Source organism: Dipodomys ordii, unplaced genomic scaffold, assembly GCF_000151885.1.
Source record: "Dipodomys ordii isolate 6190 unplaced genomic scaffold, Dord_2.0 Scaffold117, whole genome shotgun sequence".
NCBI classification, from domain to species: domain Eukaryota; kingdom Metazoa; phylum Chordata; class Mammalia; order Rodentia; family Heteromyidae; genus Dipodomys; species Dipodomys ordii.
Window position 1 is genome coordinate 3828848 of NW_012267333.1, and position 14534 is coordinate 3843381.

Sequence of the window (14534 nt, forward strand, 5' to 3'; positions counted from 1 at the left end):
CCCCCCCCCATCTCCCCCCACCCCGCCCCACACACTAGGTGGCCCACAGAGACCAATGACATTTGAAACAATGAATAAAGTCTTTTTTGGAATTGATGCTGCCCAGGTTGGTGGGCTGTGGTTATAGTCCCCACCCTCATGTTCAAGGCTGGAGTTGGAACATGCTAGTTTTAGCCCTGTGAGTCAAGTTTTCCATGGCTGAGAGAAATACCCGAGCAAGACTTAGTTTGGCCCACAGTTTCAGAGGTTTCACTCCATGGCAGCAGGGAGACCAGGAAGCAGAGTGAAAAGAGCCTGTGCCTCCAGCCCTTTCCACTCTCCCCCGTATAGATTCCATATGGATCCCCAGGCTGATGGCCCGGGGCCAGGGGGTGCTGCCCACAGTCAGAGTAGGTCTCCCCGCACTCTTAATATAAATGCTCTTCCAGACGTATCCAGAATGTGCTTTATTACTCTCCTAGGTACTCTCAAACCCCTCAAGTTGTCAAGATTAATCAAGAGGTCGCTGGGATATTGGACATGTCACCCTCCTCTAATTCACGGGACTCCGTGACCCTGTGAGAGTACATTGGTTACTGTGGGCTGATGGTTAATTTATAGATACTCCCTAAACCTCAGTTCTTTAGCCCAGAAAGGTTCATTTCTCACCCATGGCATAAATCTAGTGTGGGTTACTGGCAGAGCGCTCTGTGTCTCCCAGGCTCCTTCCCTCAGGGCTCCACCACTCCTAAGGACATGAGAATGCTTTCCAGCTTATAGTGGAGAGGTGGGAAGCCTGTAGAATCCTAGTCAGCTTGAACTATGATAACAAAAGACTTAACAGCAAACAGCTGACATTTTATTTTTCACTGTTCTGTGGGCTGGGAAGTCTGGGATCAAGGAGCTGGTAGGTTCTGGGTCTGTCCTTGCATGGTGTATAGACTGGTACATTCTTCATTCCTCACCTGGCACAAGGGAAAACATGCTTGTTGGGACACTGCCCTCATTCGTGAGGGCACCACTCTTAGTCGCCTCTAGGAAGACCCTTTCTCTCATCACCAACTGGGAGGTTAGGATTTCGTCATATATTGGACATAAACATTCACAGACCACCGCATTCCACCTGTCCAAGGCCTCTTCTAGTACCTGATGTATCACTGACACAGTTATGGCTCATAATCTTGAGGGCTCATAATACTGTCAGCCTGTGAAGTCAAGAACGATACGTGTTTTGCAGAGTCATGGTGAAACAGGTCCAGCCTAAAGAAAAGCAGGTGAGAAGGGAAAGGGTAACAGATTCCCAGCAGGCCTAAAACTGAAAGCCGAGGATGATCTTTGACTCGTGGCCCGTCCTTCCAGAGACAGAGGCAATGCCCTTTTGACCCATTGGCTCTCCTTCAGTTGTCTGTCGTGACTGTGCTTGGATCATAAATGATGACGTTGGGCTAGACTTGCACAGTGCAGGCTCCACTGGTCTGCTTGGCTTCACTGATCTAGCTGTGGATAGCCTCACCCCAGACCCCGATGGGGACAGGGTCCTAGTTGGGGCTCTCTGCAGTGGCCCACTCCTGTGTGGCATCCTTTGCAGGCCCAGCAAAGGTAGTCAGGCCCACAGCTGTGTACTCCACACACTGGCTGAAATAGTACTGTGCACACGCCACCAAGGCTTACTACCTGTGCCCTCTGGGGTTGAGGGCAGACACTGTGCCCTCCCTGTGAAGTGGGGTGAAAAGCCTTGAGGTGGTGCTGGTTGCTGAGTATTGAGACCCTCTGGGAGCTCCCAGTCCCTGTAACATCATTCTGTTCTGGGCCAGAAGTGGGAGGGGCAGGTCTGATCATCTGAGATGCCTCAAGGTCATTCATTCTCCCGTAGTCCAGATGAGTAGCACTGGCTGTTCATAGTAATCACGGTATCCAATGGTCACTTGGCCACACCCTTTTTTACAATAAGGAGAGGTTAAATGCTTCTCTTTTTAGTTAGTTATGGGTTTGGGTTTAAGCATTGAAGAAAAGCAAAGCTGTACTTTCAACACTTTATGTAAAACTTCTTCAGCCAAATATTCTGCTGTTGTTTGATATATAGTTCTGACCAGTTATCACGTGGGGTTTCCATAAATCCCTTCACAGGTTTAATTTGTTTGAGTGACTCATAGAACTCAGGAAAGACACATTTACTGGTTTATTATCAAGGAAACACAGAGGATACCAATGGTGTGAAGGGTAGGGGGACCCTTGGAAGCTTTCAAGACCTCTGAGTGTTAACTGTTAGCTGTGACAAAATACTGGAAATAATTTAAAGAAGGAAGGAGCTTTATTTTGGCTCAGTGTGTGTGTGAGTGTGTGTGTAAATAATTTAAAGAAGGAAGGAGCTTTATTTTGGCTCAGTGTGTGTGTGTGTGTGTGTGTGTGTGTGTGTGTCTCAGTGTGTGTGTGTGTGTGTGTGCTGGTCCTGGCACTTGAATTCAGGGCCTGAGTGCTGTCTCTGAGATTTTTTTTGTTCAAGGCTAATGCTCTACCACTTGAGACACAGCCACTTCGGGCTTTTTGAGTAGTTCATTGGAGAGAAGACTCTCATGGACCTTCCTGCCTAGCCTGGCTTTGAACTGTGATCCTCAGATCTCAGCCTCCTGAGTGGCTCAGGGATTTCAGGCATGGTACATACTTTGGATGTTTCAACCCACAATTGTTTGGGCCTGAGGTCAGGTAGTAAATAAGGGAGTAAATGGAAGAAAGCAAGTTGTCTCATAACCAGAGAGGAGGGAGGGTGGGAGGGAAAGGAAGGGGAGAGAAAGGAAGGGGAGGTGCTGGGAAGGTGGCTCAGTGGTAGAGCGCTTGCCTTGCATGCATGAGGCCCTCGGTTTGATTCCTCAGCACCACATAAGCAGAAAAAGCCGGAAGTGGAGCTAAGGCTCAAGTGGTAGAGCGCTGGTCTACAGCTGAAGAGCTGAGGAACAGCGCCCAGGCCCAGAGTTCAGGCCCCACAACCAACAACAAAAAAAAAAAGAAGGAAGGGGAGAAGAGAAAGGAGGAAGGGCCCAAGACAAACATTCCCTTCAAAAACATGTTCCAGCTTTCTCCAATGAGGTCCTAACTTCTAAAGTTTCCATCACCTTCAGTATCGTATTAAGCTAGGAATTCATCAATGGATTTGAAGTTACAGCCCTCATGAGCCAAGGGCTTGTGAAGGCTCTACCTCTGAGCACTGCACTGTGAGCATTTTTTTTTGGGGGGGGGGAGGAGAGAAACACACATTTCAGATCCACATCATAATAGCCACCTTCTAGGAAACATCCCTGAATTCAGCTATCCAGAAACCTTGTGAATCCTGTCCTTTGGATTTTTGTTTATTTGTTTATTTATTTTAATGAGGAATTCATTGCATATACATGATTGCTAAGACACTGGGGGTGTGGATACCCAGTAAAGCCTTTCTAGATTCTCTAGCATTGCTTTCTTCAAGGGTTATTATTATTATTTTTATTTTTAAATTTAGGAGTGTGGCCTGGTGCTGGTGGCTCACACCTGTAATCCTAGCTACTCAGGAGACTGAGCTCTAAGGATCATGATTCAAAGCCAGCCTGAGCAGGAAAGTCCGTAAGACTCTTAGCTCCAATGAACCACAAGAAAACCGGAAGTGGCGCCATGGCTTAAGTGGTAGAGCTCTTGCCTTGAGCTGAAGAGCTCAGGGACAGTGTCCAGGCCCAGAGTTCAAGCCCCATGACTGACAAAAAAAAAAAAAAGTAAAGTTAGGAGTGTGGAGTATTTATTTAATCTGTGGATTAGACCAGAGCTATGGATCCTTGAAAAATATGTGTATACCCCATTGCACAAACTTCCTAGAGCAATGGTTCTTAACCTTCACTGGACATGACTAGCTCCTCCTGGGTGTTATGAAAGATGCATGTTCTGGGCCCATCCCCCTATTTCAACTCAAGAGCGGGGGCCCAGGAATGTATATTGGGGAAGTCCCTGAGGCAGAAGGCCTCAAGGGGACACCTCTGGGTGGGTAGATTTGTGTGAGGTAGCCCCAGTGTCTACCCTCCCAGGGCCCAGCAGAGCTAGGCAGTCACAAGCTCAGTCCCATTCTCTCCCACCCTCCCCCTCCTGTAGGAGCAGGACCAGCAGGAGCCCACGCTAAACGCTTAAGACTCATTAATGGGACAAATGGAGCCTGGGGTTGATCTCTGGGCCTGGGAGGGAGATGAGGCAGCCCTCCTCCCCACCCCCTTTCTGAGGAAGGCAGTGCTGGACCTCCATTGTGGAGAGGGTTTTCCCACACTCTCGTGCTGTCTGGGAGTGATTTAAGATCTTTATTGGGGATAGGAAGAATGGAGGCCAGCACACATGAGTGCTTTGCGGGTAAAGGCAAGTGTTGGACAGACGAGACCGCCGGGAAAGTAAATGTTATTCTTGTCCTGCAGCCTTTTCTGACTGGATCTGAGGTTCCTGGGAGTGGCCTCAGATGGACCCAAAAGTCACTTGGATGAATACTGTGGACAATGAAGCAGAATGATCAACTGAGGGAAAGGTGGGTCTGAAGGTGATTTCTGGGGAGTTGTATGAGCACTGGAAGTCTCTAGAGTAAGTGGGCAGTCTTCCAAGGAATCCACTTGGAAGGCAATAGTTCCGTGTTTCTGACGTCATCAAACTCTTTCCTACCTGTGGTTGCCTGAGCTGGTCCTCCCCAGGGTCTTGCTGAGAGCTCTCTGGGAAATCTTGTCCTTTAGGACTGTGCTTCAGCTAGCTCATGCCTCTGCTTGGCTTCTGGTCTCTTACCAGAGAAGGCCAAGGTATGAATGAACTAGCTGTCAGGACCATCAATGGAAGATGATCCATAGAAATTGACAGGTGTGAAGCAGTCCTAGCTGCTTTCCCAACTAGAATCGATTTTGGGGCTCTAGAAAAGATTTTTGTGTTTGGGTGGTGGTATTAGGCTGTTCTGGGAGGTCTTGTTACTGGCCACTGTTTGGTCTTTCCTTCCTCTAGCATCCTGTCTCCTAAACGTGGTCCAGTCCTTTACTGTGGTCACAGCCTGTCCTTGAGAGAGTTAGTTAAGAAACAGGTGTCAAGCTGGATGCTGACATCTGAGGATTATGGTTCAAAGCCAGCTTAGTCAGGAAAGTCCATGAGACTCTCATCTCCAATTAATTACCAAAAAAGTCAGACGTGGAGTTGTGGCTAAAGTGGAAGAGAAGTAGCCTTGAGCAAAGAAGCTCAGGGACAGTGCCCAGCCACTGAGTTTAAGCCCCACAACTGGCAAAAAAAAAAAAAAAGAAAAGAAAAGGAAGGAAAGGAAAGAAAAAAGAAGGAAAGGAAGGAAGGAAGAAAGAAAGAAAAAGAAAGGAAAAAAGAAAGAAGGAAGGAAAAGAAGGAAGGAAGGAAGGAGAAATGGTACTCTTTGTGGGCAGTTCTGAAGGAGGTGTGAACTGTGGACTCTCAGTCTTGGCTCTAAAAGAAACATGAAGACAGAGCATCTGTTTTCCTGGACTGAGGTCTGATGGGCTTGAACCTAGGGACTGGGCACTCTCTATGAGCTGCTTTTGCTCAAGGCTAGCACTCTACCACTTGAGCCACAGCACCACTTCAGCCTTATCTGTTTATGTGGTACTGAGGAATTGAACCCAGGGCTTCATACAAGCTAGGCAAGCACTCTACCACTAAGCCACATTCCCAGCCTGTCTTTTGTTTGTTTTTATGGGGCCTCCTGCCTCCTAGGCTGATGGTGATTCAGAGTCTGCTCATGCTTGGCCTGAAAGCAGGTGGAGGTGATTTTCTTGGGCCTCATTTGTCTCCTGGCATCTCTGATCGAGTTTAGAAAGAAGCTAACCTGGACTTGGCCCTGGTAGCAGCCGCCTTGGCTCCAGCCCCTCCCCTGCCAGTGAGTGCCCATCGCAGACAGGAAAAACATTGGCAGGTTCCAGAAGCATACCATCCTACTCCGGGGAGAGTGCCAGGCCCCTGTGGCCAGAGCTGCCTGGATGTGGAGTGATAAAGTGGGTTTTAATTGCTGCCCAAGGAGCGACTCTAATTGTACTTTTATTTGTATAGCTACTCTGTCTCCAAAGGGCCTAACATCCATTCATTCAAGTTTTTAGAGCTCAATTCATTGAATCTTTTTCAATAAATAACAAAAGCAAATTATTTTCATTGTAGACTACTCAGAAAATACCCCAAAGTGTTAACATTCCGTATTGGTGTAGTGTATTTGTGACAACAAATGAAAGAATATAGATGAACCATTCAAGTAAAGTACATACTTTATTTACATTTTCCCCTCCCTCTCTTTCTTTCCCCTCCCCTTCTTCTCCTTTCTCTCTGTTTCCTTTTCTTCCCTTCCCTTTTATCTTCTCTCTTCTTTGCTCTTGTCTCTGCCCTCCTCTCCTCCTTCCCCCTTTCTGTCCCTCTTCACCCTTCCATCTTACCTTTCCCTCTTTCCCTTCCCTCCTTCTCCCTCCTTCCCTTCCCCCTCCTTTCCCTCTTTTTCCCTCTTCTCCCTTTTCTCTCTCCTCCCTTTTCTCTGCCTTTTCAGATATTGTGCCCTACACTTGCTAGGCAAGTCCTGCATTTCCTTACTTTCTGCCTAATGTCCTTATCAAACAAATTGTTCCAGGATCCCAGGCAGGAGACCACATTACAGCTAGTCATCATGTCTCTTAGACTTTCCTTGTTTTTGGTGACCTTGATATTTGAAGGCAGGCTTGGGCAGGTGTTTTGTAGAATATCAGATATTTTCCTCTTGATAAGATTGGCGTTAAGGGTGTTTAGACGGAGCAGTAAAGTACCATTTGCATTCCACTAACCTCTAGTATCAAAGGTACAAGCTGTTACTGTGACTTATCGATGTTACCTTTAACCTTGATCAGCTGACCTAGTGAGAAATTGTTGATTTTCTCCACTCTGAGGTTACCCCCTCCCTTCTTTTCACATTGTACTCTTGTACTCTTTGGACAGAAGTCACTAACTGCTGGCATTTCCATGTATTTATCTCCAGCTTAAACCTCTCCCCATCACACCACCCACTAAAGGAACTGAATTCCATGGGCCACTAGAACCCAGTAGAAACTGAGTTCCAGTCTCACCAGTTTTAATTTCTCATTTTTTGGCAATTTCAGCAGGTAGGTGCACATCATCCTTACAAGTGAACTGGTGCTTTGGTTTGATCATTAAAACTAAAACCATGCAGGACTTACTGCAGGTGCTGTGATTTCCATGCATAGAGGAGAGGGTGCTGTTGGTGCTGTTGTCTTCAGGCTTTGGATGAAAGCTGCATGTGTAGTAGTGAAGTTAGTTATTTACTACATGTGTTATTACCTGTATTAATCATAGTCACACTGCATAGTCACACAGCCTGCAACTGATGGAACTGGAATTCAAGCCTTGGTCTATGATCCCAAGTTTGCTTGAAACTTGACCAAACTCATTCACCGCATTATAGAGAAGAGAGTTTTCTGAGAGCAGATAGAGCTGAGGGTGGGAATGGGGAGAAGGGGGTGGGGTGCAGAGTGCATATTTCCATCTCCATACCTCAGTTTTCTGACCTGGGAAATGGGGACAGGGAACCACAGCATTGCCTTCCTTATGTTAGTACTGTGATAATTTTTCATTTGCACTTCTATTTGGTGTTCTGTCCACTGTGTGTGTACACACCATCCATTCATTCTTCCATCCTTCCACTCATTCATTCAGGAGCAGCATTGCTTGCTCTTTGCCTTGGTTTCTCCATTTATAGTAGAGGTTGAAACAGCAGGAGTGTGTGTGTGTGTGTGTGTGTGTGTGTGTGTGTGTGCAGGTCCTGGGGCTTGAACTCAGGGTCTGGGCATTGTCCCTGAGCTCTTTTGCTCAAGGCTAGGGCTTTACCACCTTGAGCCACAGCTCCACTCCTGATTTTCTGGTGGTTACTAATAATAAGAGTCTCACAGAATTTCTGCCTGAGCTGGCTTTGAACCACAACCCTTCAATCTCAGCTTCCTGTGTAACTAGGATTTCAAGTATAAGCCACTAGTACCTGGCTCCTGTCATTGCTTTTAATGAAAACGTATTAGGTTCTCCTAATACTATATTATGGTGTGTTGCCTATGGATTCATGATGCAAAGAAACACTACATTTCAGTTATAGATTGGTGAATCTTTTCCTGCCATTCGATTCCCAAAGAAGGAACTAAATTAGAAGATGTCAGGATCTTTTCCAGCTCTGATTCTGCATGACTTTGAGTCTGGTCTGGAGGAGACTTGGGGGTCATTAGAAGGACCTTACACTCATAAAATATTGATCCCAGAACAGGCCTACAAAGGGCCTTTCAAGCCTCTGCCTGGCTTTCCTGAATGGCTCTGTTCTAGAGGTTTCAGCTCCCTGGGGGACCTTTACCCTCCCTGATCAATGGCTGTTACCAGTACATCTATTGACCCAACCTTTTGTTTGCAGGAAGCAGCTGCCTTTTTATTTTTATTTTTTTTGTTAACTCTAGCCAGCCTGGCCCAGAACAGAATGCCTTCTGTCCACTGGACTTAGCACTAGGGCAAGATGGACAAAGGGTAGCCTGGATAAACCATACCCACCAAAGGCCAGGAGCTATGCTGGGTCCTTTCATTTGAACCATCAGTACATTTGATCAGTTGGCAGTAAAGGAGTTGAGCTTCTAGCCAAGTGCATCTGGACTTCAAAAGCTGTGCTTTCCATAGAGTTCTAGAGACTTCTAAGCCCTGTTCACCACACAGGTGACATGGAGGATTTTCCATGTCCCAAGACATGCACACATATCTTCTCTCTTCCCGACCCCACCCCCATGCATGCACATTCCCTCCCTCCCTTCTTCCCCTTATTCTCTGTCTCCTCTCCTTTTCTCCATTCTTTCTTTTTGCCAGTCCTAGGGCTTGAACTCAGGGCCTGGGCACTGTCCCTCAACTTCTTCTGCTCAAGGCTAGCGCTCTACCACTTGAGCTACAAGTGCCACTTCGGGCTTTTTCCGTGTATGTGGCACTGAAGAATGGAACCCAGGGCTTCATGCATGCTAGGCAAGCACTCTACCACTGAGCCACCTTCCCAGCCCTCCTTTTTTGTTTTTGTATCTCCCCTCCCCATTTTTCTTTTTTGCTGATCAGGGGCTTGAATTAAGAGCTTGGGTTGGGTGCTGTTACTGAGCTTTTGTGCTCAAGGCTGGTACTCTACCACTTTGAACCCTAGCCCCTTCCAGGTTTTTGGGTGTGTGTGTGTGTGTGTGTGTGTGTGTGTGTGTGTGTGTGTATGTTTAACAGGAGATAAGAGTCTCATGGACTTTTTGCCCGGGCTGGCTTTGAACTGTGTTCTTCAGATCTTAGCCTCCTGAGTAGCTGTGATTACAGGTGTGGGCCACTGGCACCTGGCCTTTCCCCTCTCCCTACCCTTTTTTTTTTCTTTTGAGATGGTGTCTTTGTTAAAATTATTCTACTAATAGTTGTTGTTGTTAATGTCTTACTGTGCCTGACCAAGTATGGAAGTATAGGAAAAAGTACTATTAGCAGTTCCAGGGGCCTTAGGACATGCTCCTGTGGTAAGCAGGGACCAGTTACTGTCCTGTGAGAGACTGTGCAACGCCATCGCTAACTCAGGGAGCTTGAAGGGCCATACCATGGAGAATTAGGTAGTAAGGAAGGCCTAGGCCAGGGGAAGAGGGAGAGCATAGTACTTTAGGCAGGGAACTCAGCTTGGGCCAAATCTGAATAGAAAAACCTGTGACACTCAGAGGATACAAATCATTTTAGTTGCTAGGGCTGCTATCACCAAAAGCTACCGACTTTACCGAAATTAATTGCCTCATGTTTCTTGGAGGCTGGAAGTCCAACATGGAGGTTTCAGCAGGCAGAATTTCTTCTTGGCCTTCCACCTTTTCAGTGTCTTCCATGTGGTCTCTTGGTTTTTCTGAGGATTTGGTACATCCACATTTCCCTTACATACAAGGTTAAGCTAGATCAGGGCCCACTCTTAACAGCTGCCGCCTTTTCTTCCTTCTTCTTCTTCCTCTTCTTCTTCTTACTATTATTATTATTATTATGTCATGGGGTTTGAACTCTGGGCCTGGCCCTGTACCTCAGCTCTTCGGCTTAAGGCAAGCTCTCTACCACTTGAGCCACAGTGCCACTTCCATTTTTCTGGTGGTTCATTGGAAATAAGAGTCTCATGGACTTTCCTGCCTGGGCTGGCTTTGAACTTTGATCCTCAGATCACAGCCTCCTGAGTAGCTAGGATTAGTTTGAGATAGGGTCTTGCTTTGTTCTTGCCTGCACTTTTACCTGGACCATAATCCACCCATTTCACATTTCTAGTCATAGCTGGGATGACAGGCCTGGCCCACCATACTCAGCTTCTTCTGTTGAGAGGGGCAAAACCTGGCTGCTCAGGCTGGCCTGGCACCTCAGGATCATAGATCTCAGCCTCCCAAGTAGCTAGGATTATAGGTGTGAGCCACTGGTACCTGGCCAAATCTAGCCACATCCTGAATGCCTGGGCGCTAGGGCTTCCATGTTTGAATTTGGAGGGACATAACTGAATCCATGATAGGAGGTGGCTGGGGAAGAGGAGAAAATGAGTCAGGGTAGTGGTGGTGTGTAGGTAGATGAGGAAATGCCTCACAGGACTGGTTTGGACACATCAGGACCCAGAGGTGCTGTGTTTAGCCAGACAAGGCTCACTAGAAAGCAAAGGGTTTCAGCTCTCCATCCCCAAAGTTCTGGCACTTCTGGGAGGGGTGCAGTCTCTCAGAGGCATGTCTCTCCTCGTCCCCCCCCACAAAGCTGGTCACGGAGGCCACACCCCAGGGAGAGGTCAACATTGGCTCTTTGCCTGGCCCCTGTGGGATCCTGGCCCAGCTGGGTGGGTCCTGGGAGCTTATCAAGTAGGAAACTTGTCTTCTTTCCAGAAACTCCCGTTAACTGACATGGCTGCCTGAAGCCTACGGTTGGCAGAGCTCAGTCACACTGAGAGGAAAAGAGAGTCCAGGAGGCCAATTCTGCCTCCCATGTGTGTCTCTCCTCGTGTCTGAGGACCCTGGTCCCCGCTGTGGTGCCAGGGGTCTTGGGCAGGAAGTTGGGAAGTCTGAAGTCTGGCCCTGCCTCCTGAGCTCCCATTTAAGTCCTCCACATTTTAGCTTCCTGCTTTCCTCCTTTATAAAATCAGGGTCAGACGAAAGTCTCTAAGGGCCTGGCCTTTCTTCCCATAGCTTCAGATTCTGAAACTGAGAAGGAAGAGGGGAGAGGGAGGGGAGAAGGGGTGGAAATACACTTTCCCATTCCTGGGGAAAGCTGCCCCAGACTCCCAGGCAAAGTGGGGACACCTGGGAATCTGATTTCTTGGGGGTGGGGGCAGGTAAAGCTGGCTGAGGGAAGGACATGCTCTGACTGGATAACTCTTTTCTTGTGTATGGGGGGGGGGGCAGGGCTTGAACTCAGCGCATGATCCCTGTCCCTAAGCTCTTTTTGCTCAAGTCTAGCACTCTACTACCTTGAGCCACAACTCCACTTCCGGTTTTCTGGTAGTTAATTGGAGATAAGAGTCTCATGGACTTTCCTGCCTGGGTTGCCTTCAAACTGCGATCCTCGGATCTCAGCCTCCTGTGTAGCTAAGATTATAGGCATGAGCCACTACTGCCCAGCTTCAGGCTCTAAATTTAATCCCCAGTACCAAAATGAACTCAATCTGTCGAAGGCTGCCACACTGCATGCACAGGTTGCACATAGAGGCTCTCCTGTTAGTCTCAGCCTTTGGGCCTCCCAGTGTATTCACAAGCAGGCTCTAGATGACCATAGCTCCAGACTCAAGCTCTCTCCTCCAGTCTTCCCAGCTCCAGCCCCAGACCGTATGGAACATTTCACCTGGTTACCTGGTGAAATTCTTGCCCTGGCCTACAGAGTATAGTTGCGTAATACAATAGTTATTTTAACCATTTGGAGCAACTTGTTACACAGTACTAATAACTGGGGCACAGGGTGGAAAGGGACTGAGCTCTGGGAGGGCTGGGTTTGCCTCACTAGGTGGAAAATGGCAAGAGACTGAGTCCCCTGGCTGTTTCACAACCCCGCTTTGGATATCCTTTCTTCAGTTCTTCCTTTTCCCAATTTTAGGCTAATTGTTGATTCTCTGTGTTCCTGGGATCTGGAAGCAACAGGTACCCTGTGGTAAGGGTGTGATTCTGCTCACAGATCTTTGTCTTCTTATCAGAGTTTTGGAGAAGGGGAATGTGTGAATTTTTGGAAGCATAGCGTCTCGGACAAGCAAGTACTAGTGCATTGCTTACCATTGCCTCTGGCACATAGTGTTCAGGAGATGTTTATGTCAAAAGAAAATCCCTTTACCCAACTCTGGCGCCTTGACCCTCGGAACTCTATTCTGAGGTCCCAAATCCATGTCAGACTCATCATGAGACATCATCTTTTATTATGAAATAACATTCTAAATGCTATACCGATGAAGTATAACATGGCAGTTAAAATTATAGGTTAGGCCTGGGCATTGGTGGCTCATGCCTATATTCCTGGCTACTCAGGAAGCTGAGGTCTAGAGATGAAAATTTGAAGTCAAATCAGGCAGGGAAGTCTATAAGGTTCTTATCACCAAAAAAAGCTGGAAGAAAAGTTGATGTTCAAATAGTAAAACACTAGTCTTGAGTATAAAAGCTCCAAGGACAGCATTCTGACCCTGAGTTTAAGCCTTAGGAACAGTGGAGGAAATAGGTATAATAGGCTGAGATCTGAGGATCATGGTTTCAAAAGCCTAATCAGGAAAACTTTGGGAATCTCTCTCTCTCTCTCTCTCTCTGTCTCTCTGTCAGTCATCGGGCTTGACCTCTGGGCTTGAGTACTGTCCCTGAGCTCTTTAGCTCAAGGCAAGCACTCTACCACTTGAGCCACAGTGACACTTCTGATTTTCTGAGTAGTTTATTGGAGATAAGAGTCTCATAGCCTTTCCTGCCTGAGCTGTCTTTGAACTTCAATCCTCAGATCTCAGCCATCTGAGTAGCTAGGATTACAGGCGTGAGCCATCGGCACCTAGCAGTTTGGGAATCTCTTATCTCCAATGAACTAGTAAAGGCCAGAGGTAGAATTGAGGTTTGTGTGGTAGTGTGTCAGCTTTAAGCAAAGAAGCCAGTGTGCAAGGCCAAGTTCAAGCCCTGCTATTGGCACCATATATATATATGTGTGTGTATATATATATATATATATATATACATACATATATATATATAAATGATAGGTTGGCACAGTGGCTTTTCATTCAGCTCTCTCATCCCTATAAAATGCATAATAATAAATAGTCGGTTTTGTCCAGGGCAAGACTAATAGAGACGTGAAATGAAGACTAACAGAGATGATAATACATTTGCAGCATTTACTTGAAAGATTCATTAAGTATTAGGCAAACAAAACCGTATTAGTTTGGTGTTGAACTGTCAGTTTGTATGGTTGGTATTATTACTAATTTTTTTTTTTGGATGAGTGTGCCAGTGTTGGACTTTGAACTCAGGGCCTGGAGTTCTACCAGTTCTACCATCTGAGCCATACATCCAACCTAGCTTTTTGCTGGTTATTTTGGAGATGGAGTCTTGGGGGACTTTTCCTGCCTATGCTGATTTCCAATGATAATCCTCTAGATTTTAGCCTTCTGATTGGCTAGGATTACAGGTGTGAGCTACTGGCCTTTGGCTATTACTGAAATTGTTAACAGATGAAAGCTGGCTTGAGGTTATATGGCTTACAGATGGGTGTGCCAAAGCTGTTGCTTCTGCTGTCTGACTTTAGAGCAGGTGCCTTCATTCTGGAGCCCATGTGTGACCTCATTGCCACCCGCAAGGATCCTGGCCTGTGTCCTCTCCATGGGACTTGGTGTCAGTCCACTGAAGTGCAACCTGTAGTCTCAGCGAGTTGGAGCATGTCTGTCACAGCCAGAGAGAAACTACAGCCATTGACGCCCCTTTGGGTTCTGGGGGTGCTGTATATCCTTTGGTTTTTCTTTTCTGTGAGCAACACTGGTTAGGAAAAAGGAGCACGTTGTCTACTCTTGCCTCCAATAGGTATACAAAGAAGAATTTTACTTATTATTATTACTATTTTTGCCAGTCCTGGGGCTTACACGCTTGGCCTGGGTGCTGCTGTCCCTGAGCTTTGTTACATTCAAGGCTAGTGCTCTATCACTTGACTCACAGCTCTACTTTCAGGTTTTTCTGTGATTAATTACAGATAAGAGTCTTACAGACTTTCTTGCCTGGGCTAGCTTTGAACCAAGATCCTCAGATCTCAGCTTCCAGAGTAGCTAGGATTACAGGAATGAGCCACTGGTGCCCAGTTATTTATTTATTTTTTTAAAAAAACAATTTTACTGAGATTTAAGTCATGTTTCATATAGGGCCCATTTAACGTGTGCAATTCAATTGCACTCAGTGTATTTCCCGAGTTGGGCAACCATGATCACAAGCAGTTTTAGATTTTTTTTTTTTTTGGGGTCCGGTCATGGGGCCTGAACTCTGGGCCTGGGCACTGTCCCTCAGCTCTTCAGCTCAAAGCTAGCGCTCTACCACTTGAGCCACAGC